Source organism: Pseudochaenichthys georgianus, chromosome 13 (assembly GCF_902827115.2).
Source record: "Pseudochaenichthys georgianus chromosome 13, fPseGeo1.2, whole genome shotgun sequence".
Taxonomy (NCBI): Eukaryota; Metazoa; Chordata; class Actinopteri; order Perciformes; family Channichthyidae; genus Pseudochaenichthys; species Pseudochaenichthys georgianus.
This window is the reverse complement of record NC_047515.1, coordinates 27,220,069-27,243,005: the sequence shown is the minus strand read 5'-3', so window position 1 is coordinate 27,243,005 and position 22,937 is coordinate 27,220,069. Positions and strand designations below refer to the sequence as shown.

The following is a 22,937-nucleotide window of genomic DNA, read 5'->3' as shown; positions in this document are numbered from 1 at the left end:
TGGTTTTGTGAGGACAAAAGGAAGAGGGGGAAGGTGTGGAGTTAACATACAGTCATCTCAGATCCCTGTGATAAGGAAGCTGAGCCACTGGGATTGGGGAACTTATGTGAGCTGTTGATACTAATTTGGGCAGCCAATCACTGGTCTGGAAGGGGGGCGCAGATAACTCCTCCCCTGGTCAGCGAAGTATTTAGACAGGAACTCCCAGCAGTGCCTCCCTCTCTCTCCTCTCGCTGGCACAGGTAATTATGGGATCCCACAGATAAACTGTATTTAATTTGTACTGTACTTGATTGTATTGCATTGTATATTACCATTAAAATGGATTATTGTTAAACGGTTACTTGTATGCTATGGGTTTCCTTCCTGTAAGATAACGGCTTGTGTAGGGACGCGAGGAGATTTTAAGAAAGCGGACGAGTTGACCACTAAATCTCCTAACAGTAGCTAAAATAATCACACACATTCAGGATCTGATGTAGCTAACTGATCGAGCAGGACAATCCTGGAAAACACATTCATCTCCATGTTTTAAGACAATTACTGTCCGTCCTTATAACTGTAGGTGTGACATTCACAGGAGAGCTTTAATAGGCAAGATAATGGCCAATCACTTACTGGGGGTGAGCGGATTGTGAAAATTAACTGCAACAGCTGCCCGACGGACAACGGTCGTCAGAAAGTCACAATGTGATAGTAAATTTAAGAGCTCGCCATCTTTAGGGTCAGTCCTGCAAATACTGATAAAGCACAAGCATACAGTAGTCTGCCTTTACTTGCCTTAACACCCGACTCCCCTCGATACAGCTGGTTCACAGCTCTGTCACTGCCAACAGCGTGACGCTCCAACTATATTCAGGATCGAAATCGAAGTAGTAGCAGTCAAAGGAAGCAATGAGGAAAAAGGAAAGGGGACATTCATTCCTTCACGGAAGGAAGAATCCCCCTGGGTCAAACATGACGACAGAAATAGAAATATGGATAGCGTGGTGTGTTGCTAACTCCTGTCAAAGCTGGACACGACGGAGGAGATCATTCTTTAAAGGCTGTACAGTCTCTGGAGGGCCATGACAAGAGTCGATAACACAGACTGACAGCACACACAAATCCCAGCTCCTCTACTTCAAGAATTATGTACTGGATACATACATTATAGTTATAAATAAATATGAATACCCTTTTTTTTTCATTATATTCTTTTAAATCTTTCAAAGAACCAATAGAGAAAATAAAGTTTTATGAGCTACAGACCAATTATGGTCACAGGACAAAAGGGTTATATTACTGAACCCTGAAGTAAAGGTGTTAAAGAATATGTATGGTATTTGTGCGTGGGAGTGTTAATGAGCCTATTAAAAGTAATTTTTCTTTAGTGTGTCAGTAAACTTGTTTCAAAGCCCCACGCCTTCACCACTTCAGTTCGTTTTATACAGCCGAATAGCTATGTAACCCTAACCCTATTACGGAGGTAGAGAAACGTTTTTTTTCCATCACTTGGCAGCACCTAGTGTACAGCCTGTGGTTGAACTTCTCATGAATACTCAGGACAACTTCAATGAATGATGACACTGTTACATTCCTGTCTCTCATACACACATGCACATACAGTACAGAACACTCAATTCTGCTTCTTTAACCACCCCGGCCCATACCTCCTCGATCTTGGTGCCACAGGAGGAATTCAAGTCAAAGTAATGGACCCTTCCAACGAAAGGGATGGATGGAGGAAAGATGGAAATGGATGCCAAAAGTTCATTTTCACTCTGTCTAAAATAATGAACTTGAATGACAGTTTGGAATGAGAGAGTCGGAGTGACACACATGGTAGGAGGAAGAACTTAAAGGGATAGTTACAGACTGGAAGAAATATAAAAAGAGAGAGAAATTGACAGGAAGAGAAGAAGTCTGAGGGAAACTCCTGGGCGGGAAAAAGACAGATTGTGACAGAGAAAGAAAGTTATAGCTGACACACTGTTGGAGTGTGATGTCTGTGGTTTAAGGATAATCTCAACGATGATGATGATGATGCCGACGATGATGATGAGGAGGAGGAGGAGGAGGAGGAGGAGGAGGAGGAGGAGGAGGAGGAGGAGGAGGAGGAGGAGGAGGAGGAGGAGGAGGATGGTTAGTATGTTGAAACAGCGACAGTGTGGCAGTTGCAGTTTGACTTCTGGACCCAAGGGATGGGAGACAGGCAGGCTGGCTGGCAGGCAGACAGTGAGTCCAGGGGGAATTCAGCTCTCAGTGGGTGTCATTACCTGTCAGTCAGCATATCTCTCTCAACAGGCCTGGCCTAAAGATAGAGCCACTGGCTTGTAATTGTCTGGAAGGTCAATAGAGACTAGTGGACTCTTTGATGAGAGGAAAGGGAAGAAAGGTTAGGAGGGAGGAAAGAAAGAACAAAGATATGTTGATGACAGAAAGAGAGACTTGGGAGAAGGAAAATAAGTAAGTGTTTGTCACCTCATGGAAACTTCAGATTGAGACTGTATATGCAGTGCCAGAGGTAACACAGTATCCTAGCAGAAACCATTTAACATCTTCTGTAGTATCAGAGATACAAACAGACCGCTGCCCGAAAACAGCCCATGGGCATGCGGAGAAGAGTCGCTGGCATTTTGAAATGGCAGTTTAACCTGCAGTAAACTGACCTTTATTATTCAAGAAGATGCATTACAGTGGATGACAGGCTCACTTGTTTCATAACAGTCTGATGGGCAGTCCTCATTCATGCAAAGGTCATCGCGGATGCCAGTATCATGAGATGTCAATGCGTGTGTCATTGAGCTTGAGGACACAATGTGGCTGATCATTAAACAGGTGTCAAACTATAACATTAGTTACTACTATGTAGAACAGATGTTCATGAAGCCTAACAACTTTTCAAATTGAAAAAAACGTTTTAGAAACAATGGATTTATGCATCATCCAATCAGTAGACAATTAAAGTAATAATTGAACTCAATTGTAATATTCCAGATTTCTGTTCCGAAAAAATAAATAAAACATTCACTAAATGGCCTGATTCATTTGATAATGCTTTAACTTGTACACTCTTCGGCTCCTAGACAAATTGGAAACTTGCTTTAGACAGGTAACTATTGTTATATGAGGGCACCAACACCTGGCCATATCTTTAGGGTGAAATTCATATCTTCATGCTCAGCTAGTTCGACAGAGATGGGAAGATGTTTTGACAGACTGAAGTGCCCCCATTGGCAGAGAAATCTACAAGCAAAGGATATCATTGCTGATACATGGACACACAAGAGAAAGTGGGAAACAGTGATAAATTAAAATATAGTAAGCAAAATTGTAAATCTACTCCATACACTGTATCACGTGCCAGAAATGGCTGATAAAGGAGAAACATGTTCTCAATACAACATAATCTAAAGTCTCAAAGGGAAAGAAGATTCTCCTTATATCCATTATTACCATAAAGCTGTTTCCTGTATCTGTGACAGTCTTTGATGTGACAGTCTGGGAAATGGACAGACCACTTCAATGGGTTGAGAGCACCCGAGGAGGTCAAAGCTCATCCTGTCGCTTCAGAGCACGCTCCAGTATAATTCACCACACTGGCACATCATCATGTACTAACACTCTGAGTAATGGAGGTTGAACAAAAAGTATTGATTTCTTATCACCATTGCAACAGGGCAGGTAGGGACACTGCTTAAATCGAGGACTTCATAACTATCAATCACACGCAGGGACAAAACCAAAGCTCCTCAGAACCATTAACAGTAACAGCACTAATATATATATATATATATATCCTCTGATACTAGCTCACAGTCATACGTCTCTGGCTTCCCCCTCTCTTTGCCTTGCACACGTTTAAGGAAAAAATAAATGGTATTGGTCTCTTATACGGTTTCGCATCTATTAATCGTTCCCTTAAGTAGAGGGAACTGAGGCATAATGTGTATTTCATAATAAATCTATTCAGCATTAAGAAGTATACATTGGATTGAATTAGGCGTGGTCTGAGAGACAGATACTGGTTAGGCTACATTGATGGTGTGACAGATTCAGACTGGGCTTCAGGGTAACTGGGATCTCCTTGAAAGACATAAAGCACTTTTGAGAGGACTGCGAAGATAAGAAGTTGAAGGAGAAAAGACATGGAGAGATGTCCACAGGGAGGAAGCAAGACAAACCATTTGTGAGTGTTTGACTATTGAGCAGGTCAGGATGTATCTAAGGGCATCGTAAGTTCCCATTGCCTAGCCTAATAAAGCACCAGGGAGAAGAGCCATGGCCCTGGCATGTGTGTCGTCATCATCCTCACACAGATGCCACTGGACCTCCAGGGATCTCATGCCCTCTGTCTGACAGCCACAATCCCCCATCGGCAATGTTCCTCTCTCTCCCTCGCTGTTCCTGCGATCTGGTGTTTCAACTGAGGGCCACTTGTGCCTCATTATACCTGCACCCAAACAACGCATGGGACCCAGATGGCAGGTTGGGGCCGAATGATATCACAGAATCTCTCGATCGCTTGCACACACATGCAGACACAGAGCTCCATAAATGAGACTGGAATTTTGAGTAGGTGTGCGATGTTATCATTCAGGCACAGACTATAGACGTCTCCCTAGAGAGTATTACATGAGGGTTAACAATGTAACTGGTGGGCCTCAAGGGATCTGCGATGGTAAACACTGCCTACTTAAGCCTGACTCTGATAATATCCTCTGTTTGTGAGTGGGTGTGTGTTTCTACGTGTAGCTCTGCTTGAGTGTATGTGAGTCAAAAAAAAAATGAAATCTGCTTTTGTCATTTTGGGGTTGTAATAGGACAAGTGGATGGAGTATCCACATGGGACTCCCTACTGGAATGTGTATGCAGCTAAGGTGAGGAAACCTTGGACAGGAAACAGGTGAGCAGGAGTGGACAGTAATTCACAACATTTCCCTGCAGGACTGTACTCTTTGTAATCTGTGGTAAGGAGTAATACAAGAGGGACAATCATCCACTGACCCTGAACAGTCAGGAATCCGATTATAGAGACTCGAGAAGCAAAGGAGTAAATTAGGAAAAAAATGGCAAACACACACGCTTACACACATTGAACCTTGAGACCTGTCAATTGATTCAGTGCCGAGTGAGTTAATAACACAGATCGCTGCACAGTGAAAATAGTATACCTGTCTGTACACAGTTAATAGACTGCCCCACTCCTGGCTTGAACTTTGTCATTTCCCCACTACCTGTACCTTCATGTATCTGATCCTCTGCCGTTAACTGGCCTCAGCTTCCTTCTTCTACTGTAAATGTTGTAGTGGCAATTTCTTATGTTACCTTATATGGTAAAACCAAATGCTTCTAAAAGCATTGTCTAACTAACACTACTGTACCATTTCCTGATATATGCTGTTTTCTCTGCATACTCTAATGAGGGTTATTATTCTCAAGCGTTTCAAGGCCACAGAGCTGATTTGGCAGACTATGTTGAAACTACTCCTCTTCACACAAAGTTTGAACTTCCATATTCTGATAACCGTTATACTTTCTACAGCTCAAGGACACAGGTGTCTAATAACAATATGAGACATCCGTGTGAAAGCAGATTTCTGAGGCGTTCCGCCTAGCTACACAAAACTCTGTCTGCCCGCCCTATCTTGTATATAAGCTTTGCTATTCTGTGACTATTGTGCACACTGCACTGCAGACTATCCTATACTCTGAGACCTGTGCCTTCGAGGCGCCTCGAATAAAGAACCAAAAAGACAACTCTGTTTGTTTCACCAGTTTATTGATTGATCATTCTAATTGTATATCTCCACAGTATTGACTAGGTCTAAGATTTCCATAACAATGTACTTTGGCAATTTTTTTCATCATTGGTTGTATGATGAATAAATAGTGATACGACTCAAATTACTATGAAATGCCCCATTTAAATTCTGCACATATAGCTAAACTAAATGTAATGTTTCTATGCCTCTGTCCAGAGTTTGTATTATTTTTATTTTAAAATGCATGTCAAAACACTGAACATTATACGTATTGTTACTTTGAGTCTATTTTAAAGTAACAGACACTGAACAAACATATAAACGCTTTTGCTCCCATTTTTCATGAGATGAACTCAAAGATCTAAACATTTTCTATATACACAAAATAACCATTTCTCTCAAATATTGTTCACAAATCTGAAAAAATCTGTGATAGTGAGCACTTCACCTTTGCCGAGATAATCCATCCCACCTCACAGGTGTGGCATATCAAGATGCTGATTAGACAGCATGATTATTGCACAGGTGTGCCTTAGGCTGGCCACAATAAAAGGCCACTCTGAAACGTGCATTTTTGCTTTATTTGGGGGGTCTGGGGGAGTCCGAAAACCAGTCAGTATCTGGTGGTAGGGTTAGGGTTAGGGTAATGTTGTGAATCGAGTGGCCCATGGTGGTGGTGGGGTTATGGTATGGGCAGGCGTATGTTATGGATGACGAACACAGGCCACTCGATTCACAACATTACCCTAACCCTAACCAATCTTTGAGTTCATCTCATGAAAAATGGGAGCAAAAACAAAAGTGTTGTGTTTATATTTTTGTTCAGTGTATATTCATGGTGATTTACTGAAAGTGAAGGTTTTGCTATTGGAACACTACATTCATGTCACATGAAGATTATATTGTGAGCTACTGCTCGCATTCCAAATAATCATGCAAATAAAAAAAGGAAATGGCCTTGTGAATAGTTTTTCAGTGTTTTGAAGAAAATAATAAGCTCATAAAAGCACATCTGTGTGTCAGCTAGAAATATCCAAATCAAAGTATTGAAATTGAAAACACTATCACACAACTTTAATGCAGCACTCTAACCCCCTGATCCCACCGGAAGCGTCTGCGCTGCGCTGCGGCTGTGCTGCGGCTGTGCTGCGGCTGTGCTGTGGCTGTGCTGCGCGGCGACCTCCTCCTGCGTCATAACCCACCAGGACTGTTCCAAATGTTGCGGAAGCGGAGCGTCGTGTGTGCAGCCTCGCAGTTGTTGGATGAACGTTCCACTTCCTGCCTGCGCTGCGCTGCGCCGCGTCAAAAATAAGATTCATCCTATATTTTAGAAATTCCTTGCGGCGAGGAGCTTCTGGGACGCTTCGAGCCGCGGCGCAGTGGGTCTGGTGGAATAGCACCCATTGACTAGAGTGGCCGCGATCGCTAAAAACGCCGCAGCCGCAGCGCAGACGCTCCTGGTGGGATTAGGGGGTTAGGTCAACATTAAACCGATTATATTAATCTAGTTTAATTGCAACTCTTTTTTTCCCTTTGTTTCGTCATCCATTCTACTTGTATCCCATGCAATAAGAACACATTATCAAACATATTATATTCTTCTGTCATTTATGCTTACATTCTAGTTCTGCTCAAAATAAACCTCTTTGTCTAGCTGCTAACAAACCATCTTCCCTCTCATGTTTTCTTTGTTCATCATACATTTTAATGTTGAGGCTGTTTTACATAAAACAAACCCGACTCCTTTTATCAGTTCCCTTTTTATTATAAATATCTCCATATTTTCTTTCTTACTTCACTTAGATTTCTTTTTTTTCTGTTAGTTTGTAGACTGTTTCATGTTAATGTAGCATATAAACACCAAACAGTTCTGAAAGTTGTCACTAATGAATGTTCACAGAAGCCCTAGGGATCAGTGATACAACAACATGGTAGCAGAAGATATCTTTTGAATAAAAAATAGTATGTTTCTAAAATCTCACTGCCATTACCCCCAATTATGGAATTAACACCCCACAGCTCAGTGTGCGAAGTTTAAATCTATCACGACATATTACAGGATAAAGGAAATACAGTTTAAACTGCCGTATGCAGAGAAGACGCCAACGTGTCGCACTTATCATTCATATCACATCATCAATCAGATCATCGATCATATAATATCATAATATATCATATATTTCCTTATCTGAGTCAGCTGAGCCGTATCTTGCCGTGCAACACTCAGTGTCACATACTGTATGCAGAAGTATTATTTTAAGCAACACATTAGCTTGACGAAACACTCAACTCAAATGTAATTTAAAGTCAGACAGCGAAATAATCTGTTTTTGAACTTTACTGTACAAGTACTCACAAAACATAAACTATTAGTTTTGGGTTTTTAATTATTATTAAACTGTGAATATTCACTCAAATAAATACAAAATATAATCAAATGAACATTAAGGTGCAGCATTTCGATGAACTGAAATTATCTATATTTGAACTGTACTGTACTAGTACCTAAGCAGCCAGTTTGACATTATGACTTGCTTGTCATTGTATTTTCATGTTGTTTAAAGAAAAATGAACTTTTCCACATTGCTTGCCGAAAGGGCAGATCTGCTGGCACTAGCAATGTCTCCTGCTGTGGAAAAAACCCTCTCGCTAGGGACAGAGGTAGCAGATACAGCCAGGTAGCGCTTTGCTAACATGGCAACATAAGGATATTTGGCGTTTGTAATAGCTTTGGCTCGGTCTGAACTTTTTGCGAGTGGTGGAGGCTTAAATGCTAGCGGGAGTTGGGTTTGCACTTCAGTCTTTTTTCTTTTTGTACTGGTGATATTCACGTTCGAGTGATGCCTTTTCAAGAGTGTGCCAGTTTGATGTGTTGCCAGCCGCGTAACCAATTTTAGTTGTACAATGCCGACAAACAGCTTTGGTTTGGTCCACCTGTCTTTGTCCGTCATCCTTGTATGTAACTGCGAAACCAAAATGTTCCCAAACCGGAGACTTCAATGATGCTGGAGGATTTTCGAGCTCAACTTTATCTGCGTTCGCCATTAATTTTCGACAGTTCCTCAAATTACTGACTAAATTTGAACGCATCCCTCTGACCAGCTCTCATAGCATGCCCTCTCATCCAATGAAATGACTTGCTCGCTCTATGACGCGATGAGCCCAATGTGAGGAAATTACTCTGAATGCTGCGACGCAGCACCTGAGATTACTTCCAAGAAGTTGTTCACGTTCTCAATTTTTTACGTTTAACGTTATATTCGTTCGGTACACTTCGGTACTGTTGTGTACCGAACCGAAGGGCCCGTACCGAATAATTTCGGTACGGGTACGTGTACCGTTACACCCCTACTAGCCTGGTAAATTAACCATGAACACATGGCGATGAATTTCAACAGCAGGCAATGCCACAGATGTACACACAGATACAAAGATGGATGAAGGTATGAGTAAAGGTGAACGCACACAAGATGTTAGCACACAGTCAAAGGTACGTGTACAAGCACCACACACATCTTGCAGCTGAGGTGGTGCTCAAGGCAAGGCTGGCAGCTGCCGATGGCCGTGCCAACCAAATGTGATGGCAGAGGGCCTGGCAACAGCTGGGGATGGGGTTCTGAGGACTCGCCAAACTCTTCACTGTGAGCCATGATCAAAGACGTGGCATAATGGAGTGGGAATGGCAGAATGATGTGTCAAGGGAGGAGTGTGTATTTCTGCCTTTTGAGAGGTTTTCTCTGTATGCGCTTGTGTGTGAGTGTGTGTGGAGAACTTGCTCATGCAGGTATAAAATGGATGGATGAGATAAGAACGCAATTTGACACCAGGGCACAGAAACCATCAGCATGCAAATTCACCAACTGGGAGGTTACTACCAGAACTGATACACTGCAAGGTGGATATCTCTTGTGAAACTTGTGTGGTTAATGTTAAAGCAAGCGGTAGCCTTGTTAAAATATAGACACTCATTTGCTCTACAATATTATTGATTGTATGGATATCAGATCTAAACCAAAAATAATAAGTTTAACCAAATTAAGAAAACCACCAAACAGATTAGCAGAGTTCAGAGCATATGCTTTCTTTTCAACATTTCTTATGCATTAAACATTATTCCCAAGTAAAATCTTTTGCTATTTGGTCTCTGCAGCCCTGAGGTAGCCTGGAGCAACTGTAATACATTTATAAAATAGCATTGGCATTTCCATAATTCAATGCACCCTGTATTTCTTAAATACGAAGACTTGGCTTATTAAGGCTGTAGGATGCTGCGTCTGTAAAGCCGTTGTGTCCTTGAGCAAGACACTTCACCTGAACTTGCTCCTGTGGGTATTGTCCACAGTGACCATTGCATGTATACAATTAATATGTGTAATGTGTATCTGTAAAGCGCTTTTATGGGGTACTATTATGGGGCTGACAGCTTGTGTCACTATCTGATGGGCAGTTTAAAATGGTGTTAAGGATTAATACTTTTCAAATTATGGTAATTAAGCGAGAATGGACAGTTCTTGAAAACGCAGCGAGAAAGTATTGGAAACTGGCCTAAAATGTTTTACACCAAGCAAGTCACCCAGCTGGCCCAGGGATATAAGCACTTGGCCACCAACACAAGTCTAAGGCAGTGTCCTCATTTAGGATCCGATGGCCTGAGGGCAGCAGCTCTTCCTGAGCCTCTCAGCGCTCCCATCGTGTATCGGGTAACTTCTTCCTGACCTCAACAGGGAGAAAAGACCGTTAACCGATTCTCCTAAACTTATTCTTGCAGCGCCTGGTGTACATATCCTTTGGGCAGTGTAGAGCAGTGGTGCCCAACCTGGGGGGCGCGCCAGGCCTCAGATGATTTGAGGCCAAATATCATATTTAGAAAAAAAATGTAAACTTTTTTTTTTTACATATAATTGTAACACAATACGTGATTGTCACTAAAAGCCTTGTCTCTACATTACAATAAAATATAAAAAATAATTGATTAATTCATTTGAATACAAATTCAAGTTAGTAGCTATTATAGGCATACAAAGACAGACATTTATAATTGTTTCTTTAATAGAAATGTTTCTTCTGCCCGTAAAGTGTCCAAACCGGGCTTGTCTGGATAAGCGCATTTTTAAAACATAGTCATTGTCCATGCCGGTTTCAGTTGGATTATTTTCACAGTTGCTGCGATCAGATCGGTCTCCTCCATTTTGTAGATTATTTACGACTTTTGAATCCACATAAACACATCGCAAAATCCGGCTTACTTTGAGCATGTGTTTTAAACAGTTTAATCCCTTTGTGAATTGTTTCCACTTGCGCCGTCCTTTAATTTCTTCATACAGCGGGAATCCAAATGAATTAATCCTGAGTCCAATAACCATCAAAGTCACTCCAATAGTGCTCCTTAATTACGCTTTCATCCTCCTTTAACAAAATACTTCACATTCCTCCAGTTTGTGACAGTAGTTGTAGCATTTTTGAGACTTTTAAACTTGAATTACCGCTGATGCTTCTCCACACTTGCTTTCCTCTCGTAAGGCAAGGACAATTTGTACATGTACCGTGTGTGTGTGTGTGTGTCTGTGTGTGTGTGTGTGTGTATGTGTGTGTGTGTGTGTGTGTGTGTGTGTGTGTGTGTGTGTGTGTGTGTGTGTGTGTGTGTGTGTGTGTGTGTGTGTGTGTGTGTGTGTGTGTGATGCTTCTTATCTGGAATGAATTGGGCAGGGATAGTTCCCTAATGTCAGCCAATTGTGATCTTTTTCACTCCCAACAGTGCTGAAAGAAGGACACAGAAAAATATATGGTCTTTGCTGTGTATGTGTGTGTGTGTGTTTCAGTGTGTGCATGTGAGTCTGCATGTATGTATGAACCTTCCATTGCCAGCCACTGAACCTTCAAAACTTGACCCTGCAAAACATGATGGGCCGCAATGACAGATTCAGCAAAGTCCACAACGTTGTTTCGCCATTTTGACTAATTGTACAATTTAAAACGTCAAATATCATCATCGTAATCAAACACAATCAGCTTTGCACCAGCATGCCTGCAGTATTAGGTACTATAAATAGTGTTCTACAGATGTTATTACAGTACACAAATGTGACAGTACTGTAAACAACAACAATTCTGATTTATAGTTATTGCAGGTGAACAGGAATTTTTTTAATTTAATGAGCAATGCTGCACGAGATGAAGCTACAGAACATGTTCAGCTGTGGCCATCTGAGCAGAAAGATCTTATAACGGTATAAGAGTAACTAGCAGCTACAGTAAATGAGCAGACATCAGGATTACTGGCAGCACAATTAAAAATATCCAGATAGAGGCAGCCACAAAGAGGGAGAAAATACCTGTGCCAGCTGATGATAAGTTCTCTATATGCATGAGCCAGTATATTCATGCGTATGTTGTTGGCATTGATGTTGCTCTGCCCTAATGAAAACTCAGTGAACAAAAGCTATTTCCCCTCTAGCTGCCAATAGATAACAACTATCCACAGGAGGAAAAGCAGAGCATTTATAGCTATATGTTCATGATTCAAGGCATAAGCACTAGCACAAGTTCATGGAGCATGCATGGTTGGCTGAGGCGCCCATTTAGTTATTTTGAGACAAGAGGCTTTAACACAGCAAAGGAGCCCAGTGAACACACGCTGCAGGTGTGAAACGGTTTTACAGGGGGAATCATGACTAATCGAATCATACCCTGTCATTCCTTTCAAAGATGTGCTCTCTTCACAATGGCTGTAAAGGACAAGGAGAGTCAAGATCTGCTGCACACAAGCCACTGCTAAGAGGAAATTGATGTCCTTGTTTAGGAGAACTAGGAGTGTCACGAGGCATAAACAGTAGAAGACTTTCTCTTCTTCTTCCATGCAGGGGAAGTATTGAGTGCTAGTTGTTTTTGTAGATCATTCCTTACCAGCATGAATAATGGGGACACAAGTCATGTAGTCCTACAAGTATGAGGTCTCAGCAGTGTTAGTTAGACAAGTCAAAAAGTATGTTCCAAGGTTTTTTAGAGGCTTTAAAGTACAACATCTTTGTTTAACTATCGTTCCCCCACAGCTGAGCTTCAGTGCCTTTTACACCGGGGAAACACAAAGAGTGAATTCTGTTTAAACAACTTTACCTTTTAAAGATACCCCCTTGATGTGGTAAACTCAGACTGCTGAAACCTTACCTTAACCTGAGGTACATTTTGGAATAAAGATTTTCAGGGAATGAGTAGTAGTAGTAATTCAGATTATTTCCCCCATCCCTCCCATTGGAAGTCTATTAGAAAGGCATGTTTAAATTGACACTTTGAACAGGAAGAACTTTAACATCAAGCACAATCTCCTTCAATGTAAAGATGGTTGGTAGGTTCTGCAATCCTTAGAAAGTGTGCGCATGATCCTTGATGGCTTAGACAATATATGTGGATATATTGCAGCAAATTATGCAAGGTAATCCACATAGGATTTAGGCTAGTAGTACATAAAAGAGGGCTTTCTATAGAAAAGTTTAAATATAACATCCAATGAGCAAAGATGTCGTTATATTGTTTGTTTTAAAGGCTGTCGTCAAGGTTTGTTTCGGAAAGATTCAATGGAGAGGAGCACCATTTTAGATTTGGTTGAGATTTAAAAAGGTTAAATCTTTTTCTATTTAAACATTACACTATAAACCACACCCTCAGCACATCATTAGGTCTTCACCATAAATTAACTATCACAAAGTTAGGATTTGTTGTAGTGTTTTGTTTTGCATCCAATGTGCAGATATAATAGTATATGAACTGGGCTTGCATCACACATTGGTTACATTGGTTATTTATTGTAAATGCAAATGAAATGCAATTATTCTATGCAACGCTTGTGTGTGGATTCAATGTCACATTACCCCTACCGTTCAGTGTAAATAATTCATCTGCAGCCAACAGTAATATTTCATAGATGATCGATAGGTATAAATAATGTGACATCTCCATTCCCTCATTCCATTGTTTTGCTGTGCAACGCCCTGGTTATGACCTTCACTCTACACTACCATGGGACTGTAAGGAAGAAGAATGACTGTCCATGCCCTTCTTTATATAAACCAAGCTCAAGCCTTCCATCCCAGCATCTGAAATGCTCCATTACACCACAAATACCCTCATATAGCTCGTAATTACTTTATTAATAATTGAAGTACCAATCTTTTCATGTTTGTGTGTGTAGCTGTGGATAGGGGACCTTTTTCTATGAGCACATATAGATCATTTGCACATGTGCATAAGCAAATAAGTAAATATTCATTTGACTTTGTCTTTAACAATCCCAGGAGACATTTATTCATGAGGATGTTAAGTGTGTGTTGGGGTGTGTGATTGAAACATACACAGTGTACACACACTCTTCATGCCTGTGCACAGTGACTTTATCAGATTTACTGAATAATTGATGTGGTAAGCTCAGGAGCAAAGTAGAGTGCATAATTGCATAACATCACTCCTATCTGCCATTCCTGCCATTAACTAAATGATGGTTCCCAGCACCTGCCCTGGTAATTAAAACCTTAGAGATTAATCATAAACCCTCCCACTTTCATGCGACGTGCGAGATTGAGATTTGAATGTGGATGGGCTTTATACTAGCCAAAAAAATGCTAAGCAAACGTTTTTTTCATTGGGTGACTTCGGAGGAAACATCCTGTAACAGAGGATATTTTTCTTTTAGGCATACACGGTTATTAATATGCTTTATTTGGCACATTTGCTGCCATCTGAGTAAAACATGGAGAACTGGGCAGTTGGATCTTATAACAATTGGTAACCTAAAATAAGTTTAACCCTGGAGCTTCAGTTCTGTGAGTACACATGTCTGAGTGTCATTAACTTAATGACTTGCACAGCACATGGCTGAGTAATTAAAGGAAGGAGATTAATCATAAAGTCTCCTAACATGGTCTCTCAGCTGGGAAAAATGTGTGAAAAAACGGCAAGACGAGGCCCGCTACATGGTCGAAAAGTTGAAGTAGTTGATATGTTGTTAGTGTGAACAGAGCATGAGGCCTCACAGCAACGCAGGAAACTTCCCTCACAGTTATTTCCTCCCTCCCAATATGCCACCTTCACTGCTCTTCCAGTTACAGTGAATTAAATGAGTTCATAGGTGCCAACTGAAGACAAGAGTGTATGAGGGCAAAAACAAACCTGACTAGAGGCTCATGACTCATCCTTGGTTCAGCCCTAATAAGTCGCTGTATATGTGCGTGGGGCTGACCTGAGGCAATAAACGGTGTGTTGCTGCTGACTTGTGGATAATCTATTAGACTCTACCTGTGTCTAAGATTGAACCGATCCGCCCTACATGCCCTTGGTGAATGGACACACAGACGTTGCACTCTGTGTGCACACCTACACACATGAACAGACACATGTGCAGGCCACTATGTGTAGAAATTAATAATAAATTATCCTGCAGTCCAACGCCTACTTTAAGTGTCAGTGCAGGATGTAGTGTGCTCTTTATGTAGCAAAGTATAAAGGAAAGGTAGGAGATGAGCATGCGGCATATTCTGACCAATGTTTGAAACAATGACTGCTTTTAAAACCGTAACCAATACTGCCTGCACTAGTGTTCTTCAAGCTTAAATATACTGTGACATTTATGTAGTTGCCATGTAACATTGTTGTTTTTGGAGACAAAATAATTCAAAGTTAATATGTCTTTGATGTAATGTGTTCTGGAGTTTACTAAACGGAGTCAAGTCTAATAACTCAAGATCAATGAACAACAGTGTCTCATTTGAAATGTATGTATGAGTTTTATTGACACAGTTATTATAAGTATTCTGCTGTGGCTAAACCTTAAAGACACAGTGCTAATTGATGCTGTATTTAATTTATCAAGGGGTCCCTCCAGTGAGAATTAGTACATCATATTCATCCAGTGATGCCAGTTTTGGGAAGATGGGTGAAGATGAGTGCAAAAAAGGGAACAAATAGCCAAACAAAGTTTAGTTGCCCCTCTCTTACTACTCATTGGTGCGCTGTAAGTGTCCATATAGAGCTTTGTAGGGACATTTTAAAAAGTTGTCTTAAGCAAGCCTCAGGTTGGATTTCTTGCGGTAACTTAATGAGTACAGCAGCAGGTTTCACATATAGCATTTAGTTAGAATATAAGTTTTATCTTAAGAATTAAGCTTCTTAATTAGGTGATCAACTTAATTGGAGATATATATATATATATATCTCCAATTAAGTTGATCACCTAATTAAGAAGCTTAATTCTTAAGATAAAACTGACAATTAATGTGTCTATATAGACACATTAATTGTCAGATGACTGTCACAGGACTAATGTGTCCTCTTTGAACTAACGCAAACTTCAGTAAGACTTTAATTGATTCACAGGCTATAACAGAGACCTGGGCTAATACTGTGTTGTTAGCATTATAAAATACACTTTTTTAAATCTCTTTTCTTGCAATATACAGCTGAGCCAAAAGCTGTTTCTAAACACTACATAATTGCCATAAATCATACACTATTTTTCTGTTAGTATGACATACATCAATGTATTCTACCCACCTGTACTGATAGGAATTACTGGATATGCAAACAATTATTTCATGAGATATTTAACAAATAATAATTATCTGTTCACACTAAAATCAATTCCCTTGTGAATATGTGTGTGTTTATTTCATTTGGGGTGCTTTTATTTTGTTATGTATATTTTTGAATTGTGACCTTCTCAATCTTGGCCATGTTACTTTTGGTGAGTTCACACTCGTCTCCTCAGTAACCTTCAGGCCATGCTGAGAAGAGGTGTTTATGAAAATAAATAATACTAAGATAAGAACCCTCGGCTAGCAAGGCAGGAGCCATTGTCTTCATCTCATTCCTCATCACCGATAAACACAAGCCAGATGCAGTGTCAAGGCCAGACCAGCTGCATACTGTATACATGGATCAATGGCTGTCAATGAAATGGGGACACTGGAAGGCTATTGTCCTGCCATCTCGCTCAAAGCTTTAGCAATTTTGCAGGCCTTCAGAAAATGCCACGTGACCTTAAGGTATGGAAAGTATGAGGACATTTTAAAGGCAAGGATCCTACAGGGAATATACATTATATACTGTATTACACGGACAAAACCACAAGGCCACATTGATTTTTGGAACAACAATTTTAAGAGAAAAAAATAATAGTCTACCCAATGCTGCTCATCTTTGTAACCTCTGACTGTATGTTATTGGTTTTGCTTTGTATACAAATATCAGAGCTTTTCATTTCTGTAACATACAGTTGTTGCGGACATGGTGTGTTTGCTCTCCACTGCCATGCATGATGTAGTATAAGAGACTGCAGATGAAAATCAGCTTTAAAGATATAATACGCCAAATGGTAACATTAATGTTTAAAATTGTACAAACGGGTCAATGTACTTAAACAAATAAAGACAATAACATATGCTCAGGGAGTTATGTCTGCAATTTAACAATGGCATAGCAGTTAAGTTAGCAGTCATTTGAATGTGATTGAGGACTGAGCATACACATGATGAATATGAGCATCTGTTGTGAACCAGGATCTACCTCACTGTATCTATGAGCTTTAGTGTGGAATGTGACTGGAAGAAAAAAATATGGATTTAAAAAAAGTCAAAATAAAAGTACTTTATGTGGCAAACAATTTGGGATGATTGCAGTATGAAACTAATGCGCCTTTGCATAGAGAGAAGCAAGTTGATAACATTCAGGCGTCTGTAAAGAAAGCCCTTGGGCATCTGAGAGGCTAACAAAACATGAGTAAATTGGGCAAAGAAAACCAACAAACATAGCCAGCCTCCCCGAGGACCTACCGTAATAATAAGAAATGTGATTTTTCATGAAATGTCAAATGCAGTAAAATCTCTGTTTTTTTAATATGTTCCTATGCAATACTCATTCTCAGTAAGGCATACATCTCTTCAAATTATACTCAATAGTAATCAATTAAACAAATCAGACATTGATAGATTTAGAAGAATGTGCACACAGTGGTGATCCATATATGTATATATATATATATATATATATATATAAGGTGACTTGAAAGGTTGTATTATAGATTTATGATTATCTATCTGTAATTTCTATGTACATGTGTCTATACTATAACTATATGTGAGTAGAGCTTTTGTGAAACCGTATGTGTTATTCAAATGTTTTTCTCTATAAAATGTTTTTGAATCAACACGGAGCGTAGTTCCTGATATGCTTAATACATTTTGAAGCTGTGTAAAAAACCTTTAAAACACATTTGATTGGTCTAGTTTAAAAAAAAATAATACCATGGAAGATATACTGCACAAATCCATTTTGAAGACAACCCAAATCTGGTGTTGGAGACATTGTGTGAAGCTTTCAACAGATTTCCATAACTATCGATAATAATCCTGACATTTAAAGAGAAACTGCATTTGCTCTTAAAGAACTCCAGCGCCCAGTATGAAAGGCATATTTGAGGTGAGCAAAAGGATATCTGCTGAGGAGATTTACGGCACCCCAGTGAGCTGACAACAGCTACATTTAGGCTGCGGCCCCACGAGGACGAATTCGGTCGTTTGCGTTACTGTTTAGTGTCATATAGACCGTTCGGCCACACGAGGACGACCGAATATGGCACTAAACGACTGAGGAAACGACAACGGGTCCCAAGGTGGATAGAAATGCATACGCCACTCTCTGGGGGGTCAAACAGCTCCGTGTGTGCGCCCTATACGGACATTTTCAGATCACTGATAGTGATTGCGCAATAGCCCCGCCTCTCCCCACCTCTTCTGCTCACCTCCGTTTACCCCGCGCCAGTGCTGAAGTGTTTCGCCACCAACAACAACAACAATGGCGGATCGCAGAGTTGCTATCGTGCTCCGGACGCTATTGACCATGCTACAGTTGTTTGTGCAACATCTACAGCAATAATGATGAGGCAATAGCCCCGCCTCTCCCCACCTCTGCTGCTCACCCCCACGTCAAAGTAAACTGCACCCTGAATTCAGATTATTTATCTTTCTCTCGCGAGTGAAGTCGAATCTGACAGGACGGAGACACGCAGCTCTGCTCACCTGCAGCTCCTCCCTCTGCAGCAAAACACACACTTCAAGTCAGATCATCACCCTTAGCTATTTTAATTACCTCTCAAACTCCCTAAACTAGTTATAAATATATTTATTTTTACAGTCGGCCGGGTCACTGATTACTGGATGAGCTGCTGCATGAGACAGACACTGGCGCTGTCCGAAGAGAGGGAGGAAAAAGAGAGGCTCCGTGTATTTTATCATTATATTATATAGAGTCGTTATTCATTTGTTTTAAAGCTCAATAAATAACAAAGAAGACCTTTGACCGGCACTTTTATAATTTTGTCCGGAAGATTTCAACTTTAATACACGCTGACTGGCGAAAAACTCTGCCCGGTTTCCTCGGCCCCCACCGCGGAGAATAAACAGAAGGGCAACCATGACAACCATGCTTCTTCGCTGCTTTTGTGGAGGAAGTTACAGCGCCACGTAGAGGCTCCTGCATATGTACTGCAGCTTCTCCAGCGGTTGGAGCTAAACGGAGCGGTCTCGTGTGGGCAGACACTATCCGGATAATTATTGCATGTGGACGGAAGCCGTTTGCGATTGCGTTTGCGTTAATCCTATGCGTTTAGCCGTTTTCGTCCTCGTGGGGCCGCAGCCTTAGTGTTGCTCTCATAGGAGGAGGATATCCTTGTGGTGAAGCTCAATGCGTAGACATTGTGGGATTTAAAAGAGAATCTGATGCCAGTGCCTGTCTGGATTTATTATTGAACAGAATTGAAATCCAACAAGTCTGTCAAAGCAAAACGATAAAAACAGAAAATCAAGACTCACCAATTTGGAATATCTAGCTGATTGTGGTAAGGAGATAAAACACATTTGTATCTTAATATTCTGACTATTTTTGTTCTAATTTAGATCATTTAAACAAGCCATATAAGACATCTCCTATACAACTTCCAACTTTCTATCTTTATTTATTCAGGGGAGTTGCACTGAGGGCGATGCTCTCTTTTGTAGAAAAAACCCTGATCCCATTCACACAGTAACACATTCAGACCTGAACGCTTCCCAGTACAACCACAGCCTGATCTGTTATGGGCCTTGCTCAAGGGCACCTCAGTGGTGGTAATGAGGGAGGATGACTGAGGCAGTGTGTGTTTGCACTATGTGCTCTGTTGGACAAAGTTGGCAGTGTTAATGATAGTAACCCAAATAAAAGTTAATGTTATCCTGACTCTTTTCCTAGACTCCCTATATTACCAGAGACAACATAGTAGTAATGTGTGTGTGTGGAATAATTCTTTAAATAAGTGTAAGCAGCGGTTGATTGGCTGAAAGAATGTTGGCGGCAGACGGTCTTTCACTTAACTAATGGGGAATACAACCAACAAGAAATGGCTGCACCAAATGGTAATGAACATGGATTCAATGTAATATTATTCATGATCTCCTCTTGTTTGAATGTTTTATTCATCCCATGGCTGAAAGAGGTTTTTCTCAACATCATTTTGTGAATCAATTTGACTTAATATACTGTATCAAACATCTTATGTGTTTGGATTGTCTATTGGAATATTGCTATTCATGATTCGTTACAGCTTCCCATGTCTCTGCGGTGTTTCTTATTAAAGGCAATACTGAAGAAAATGTAATTATGTATACACTCTCAGGCCTATATTCTTGTAATTCATCTTTCATACTGTGCAACAACTTCAAACAACACTGCAAATTATACCATTCAAACGCTGTATTAAATCAAATGAAAACCACCTTTTATCTGTTTTTACCAATCAGAGGGTCGATAAGAGGCCATGAAGACTTACCATACCAGATCATTTGTAAATGAAAGTCCATAAAACCTGGGACTTGCCCAAAGCCCAGTTCCACACCTACACTGAGCTGCTGGCTGCTGCTTGGTCCTGGCGGGGAATGTGGCAGGGGCGGGAGGTTGTTTTTGGTCCCGATTCATTCAGAGAAGGCCAGACAGTGACATTATGCCAGCCAGGCAGGACCCAAGGGACAGCCATGTTAAATACCATCTCTTGCAGCGCAAATGGCAGGGAGTTTGTTGTGGTGTTTGGGGGTATGCGTTTGCGTGCCTTGGTGTGCAAAGACATCTTTTGTGGTTGTGAGGGCCTGTTCTTGTGCATATCTATGCCTCATACTGCTTTGTGCATAAATGCATGCACACATACACACAGGCCCAGCAACCACAAACACATACTGGCAGTACACTGGCAGAGAGACTGCTGTGCGCAGATCACATTAGAAGAAAAGGAAAAACAGGCCAACAGCCTAATTATCCATCAGCGATGCTACATGACTGAGATAAACATAAACAACCATCTCTGCAGATGTTTGGTACATTCAGGTGGAGGGTAAAAGAGAAAGCCGGAGAAGAAAACAGAGACATGGGGCTCAATTATCCAACAATATTCACAAACAAGGAAAGATTTGTTCATGGTCTTGTTGATACAGTACACTTTAAAGACTGTTTTGTTTTCGAAACAGAAGATGGTTTGGGGCAATATATGCAAAACTACCAAAAGGATCCTGCAAACCTAAGCTGTTCTGTGGCAGAGCTCTGAGACACGGAGCAGGCGAGAAGAGAGAGTGATACAAACATGTCTTGTTCAAAAATAAGAAATGTTGATACTTTTCAGGGATGACAGTTGAACATCTTGGAGAGGCTCAAAATACTGGAAGAATAAAAATACTTATTTCTCTTACAAAACGCGAGACTTAACGGGCGGAGGGAATCAGCAAAAGGAGCTGCATTAAAGTTCCAATATGCATTTATGAGCCTGTAAGTCTTGGGAATTTCTCAGAGGTGAAGTAAATAATGTTTTCATCATTACTGAAACTAATTTTTCTAGGAATGAATGCTCAGCCCTGCAGTTTCATCATGTTGACAAGTGAATCCAAGACACCAGAAGAGACCTGTTTTAATAGCCTTACACAAATCCACATGGTACGAATACTGATTTTGAGTAATTAACTTCCGCCCTTTTCCCAAGACAACATATTTCGCTCTCAGATGTTTCTGAAAGTTGACTACCGTGCCATACATTTAAAGCAGGCAACAGGGTAGCAGAATCTGTGAGCTTCAGAATAAATCACATTCTAATTCTCTATCCTTACCTATACTTCCCATTTGTTCCTATATGCAGTACATACACACTCTCAAAAGGAGATATCCACCTTAGACAAGGGGTCTATACTTAATAAATAAAGAGACAGTCAGTCAAACTTTTGGTAGACGGGGAGCTAGTGACAGGGTGTCAGAGACCTGCTGACTGTAGGAGAATGTTAACGAGAAGGAACAACTCCCATTGGTTACTCACTGACTCTGTCAGGCTATGAGACTTTTGAACCATGCCCTCTCAGATGCAACGTCTAGTCAGTTTCAACCGTGGTCCACCGATCTGCCACATATTCCAGAAGCAGAGTATTACTGTAGTTTCTGTTGGACTTTGTCCTATTATATTGAACTGTTCAAGCTTCTGACTTAACCATGCCGTTGATCAAGCCATAAATGATACGTATTGTGCCATTAAAAATGCCCCAGTGCAGTGGTGATGATTAACTTACAATAGCCCAGACCACAGCAGTAGCGACAGGGTTAGCAATGGGGTTAGACTGACATCATGGGTTATATTCCAGGAAGAAAAGGCTAGTTTCAAGAAAAGGCTAGTTTCACTGTTACAAAATAGCCGGTAAATACCCCAAGCCGTGTCTGACTGTGGAAACTACAGTAGGGACTTTCAATTGAATTTCTTCAGCAAATGTTCCCATTATAAAACTGTGAAGCTGACAGTGCTGTCAACTTTAGGCAACATTTCAACAGCAATTTGGTTTACAGTCAAGCTCAATAACTAAAATGTACAATTGTATTTTTTATATATGTCTACTCTATGCAATGTTTTGTTTGTTTTTATGTCGTTTACTGGTATCTGTATTCTGTTACATTTGCTGTGAAATGTCTATGTGAAGCACTTTGGACTACACTTGTTGTATGAAAGGTGCTATATAAATAAAGATTATTATTATAAATTAATAAAAAAAATACCTTTAAAAATAGAACACTTTCAAGGTCACCATCAGACTTTACAGCAGTTCTTCTGCTGCTTCAAGACTGTAAAATACTGCAATTTAATTGTATAAAGGT

The 22,937-nt window shown here is 40.5% G+C and overlaps 1 protein-coding gene across 1 annotated transcript in view; it reads right to left on the bottom strand.

The window, feature by feature from the left end:
* The window catches only part of grik4 (glutamate receptor, ionotropic, kainate 4), a 398,096-nt gene that overhangs the window by 148,590 nt on the left and 226,569 nt on the right, over positions 1–22,937 (bottom strand). The window lies entirely within an intron of this gene.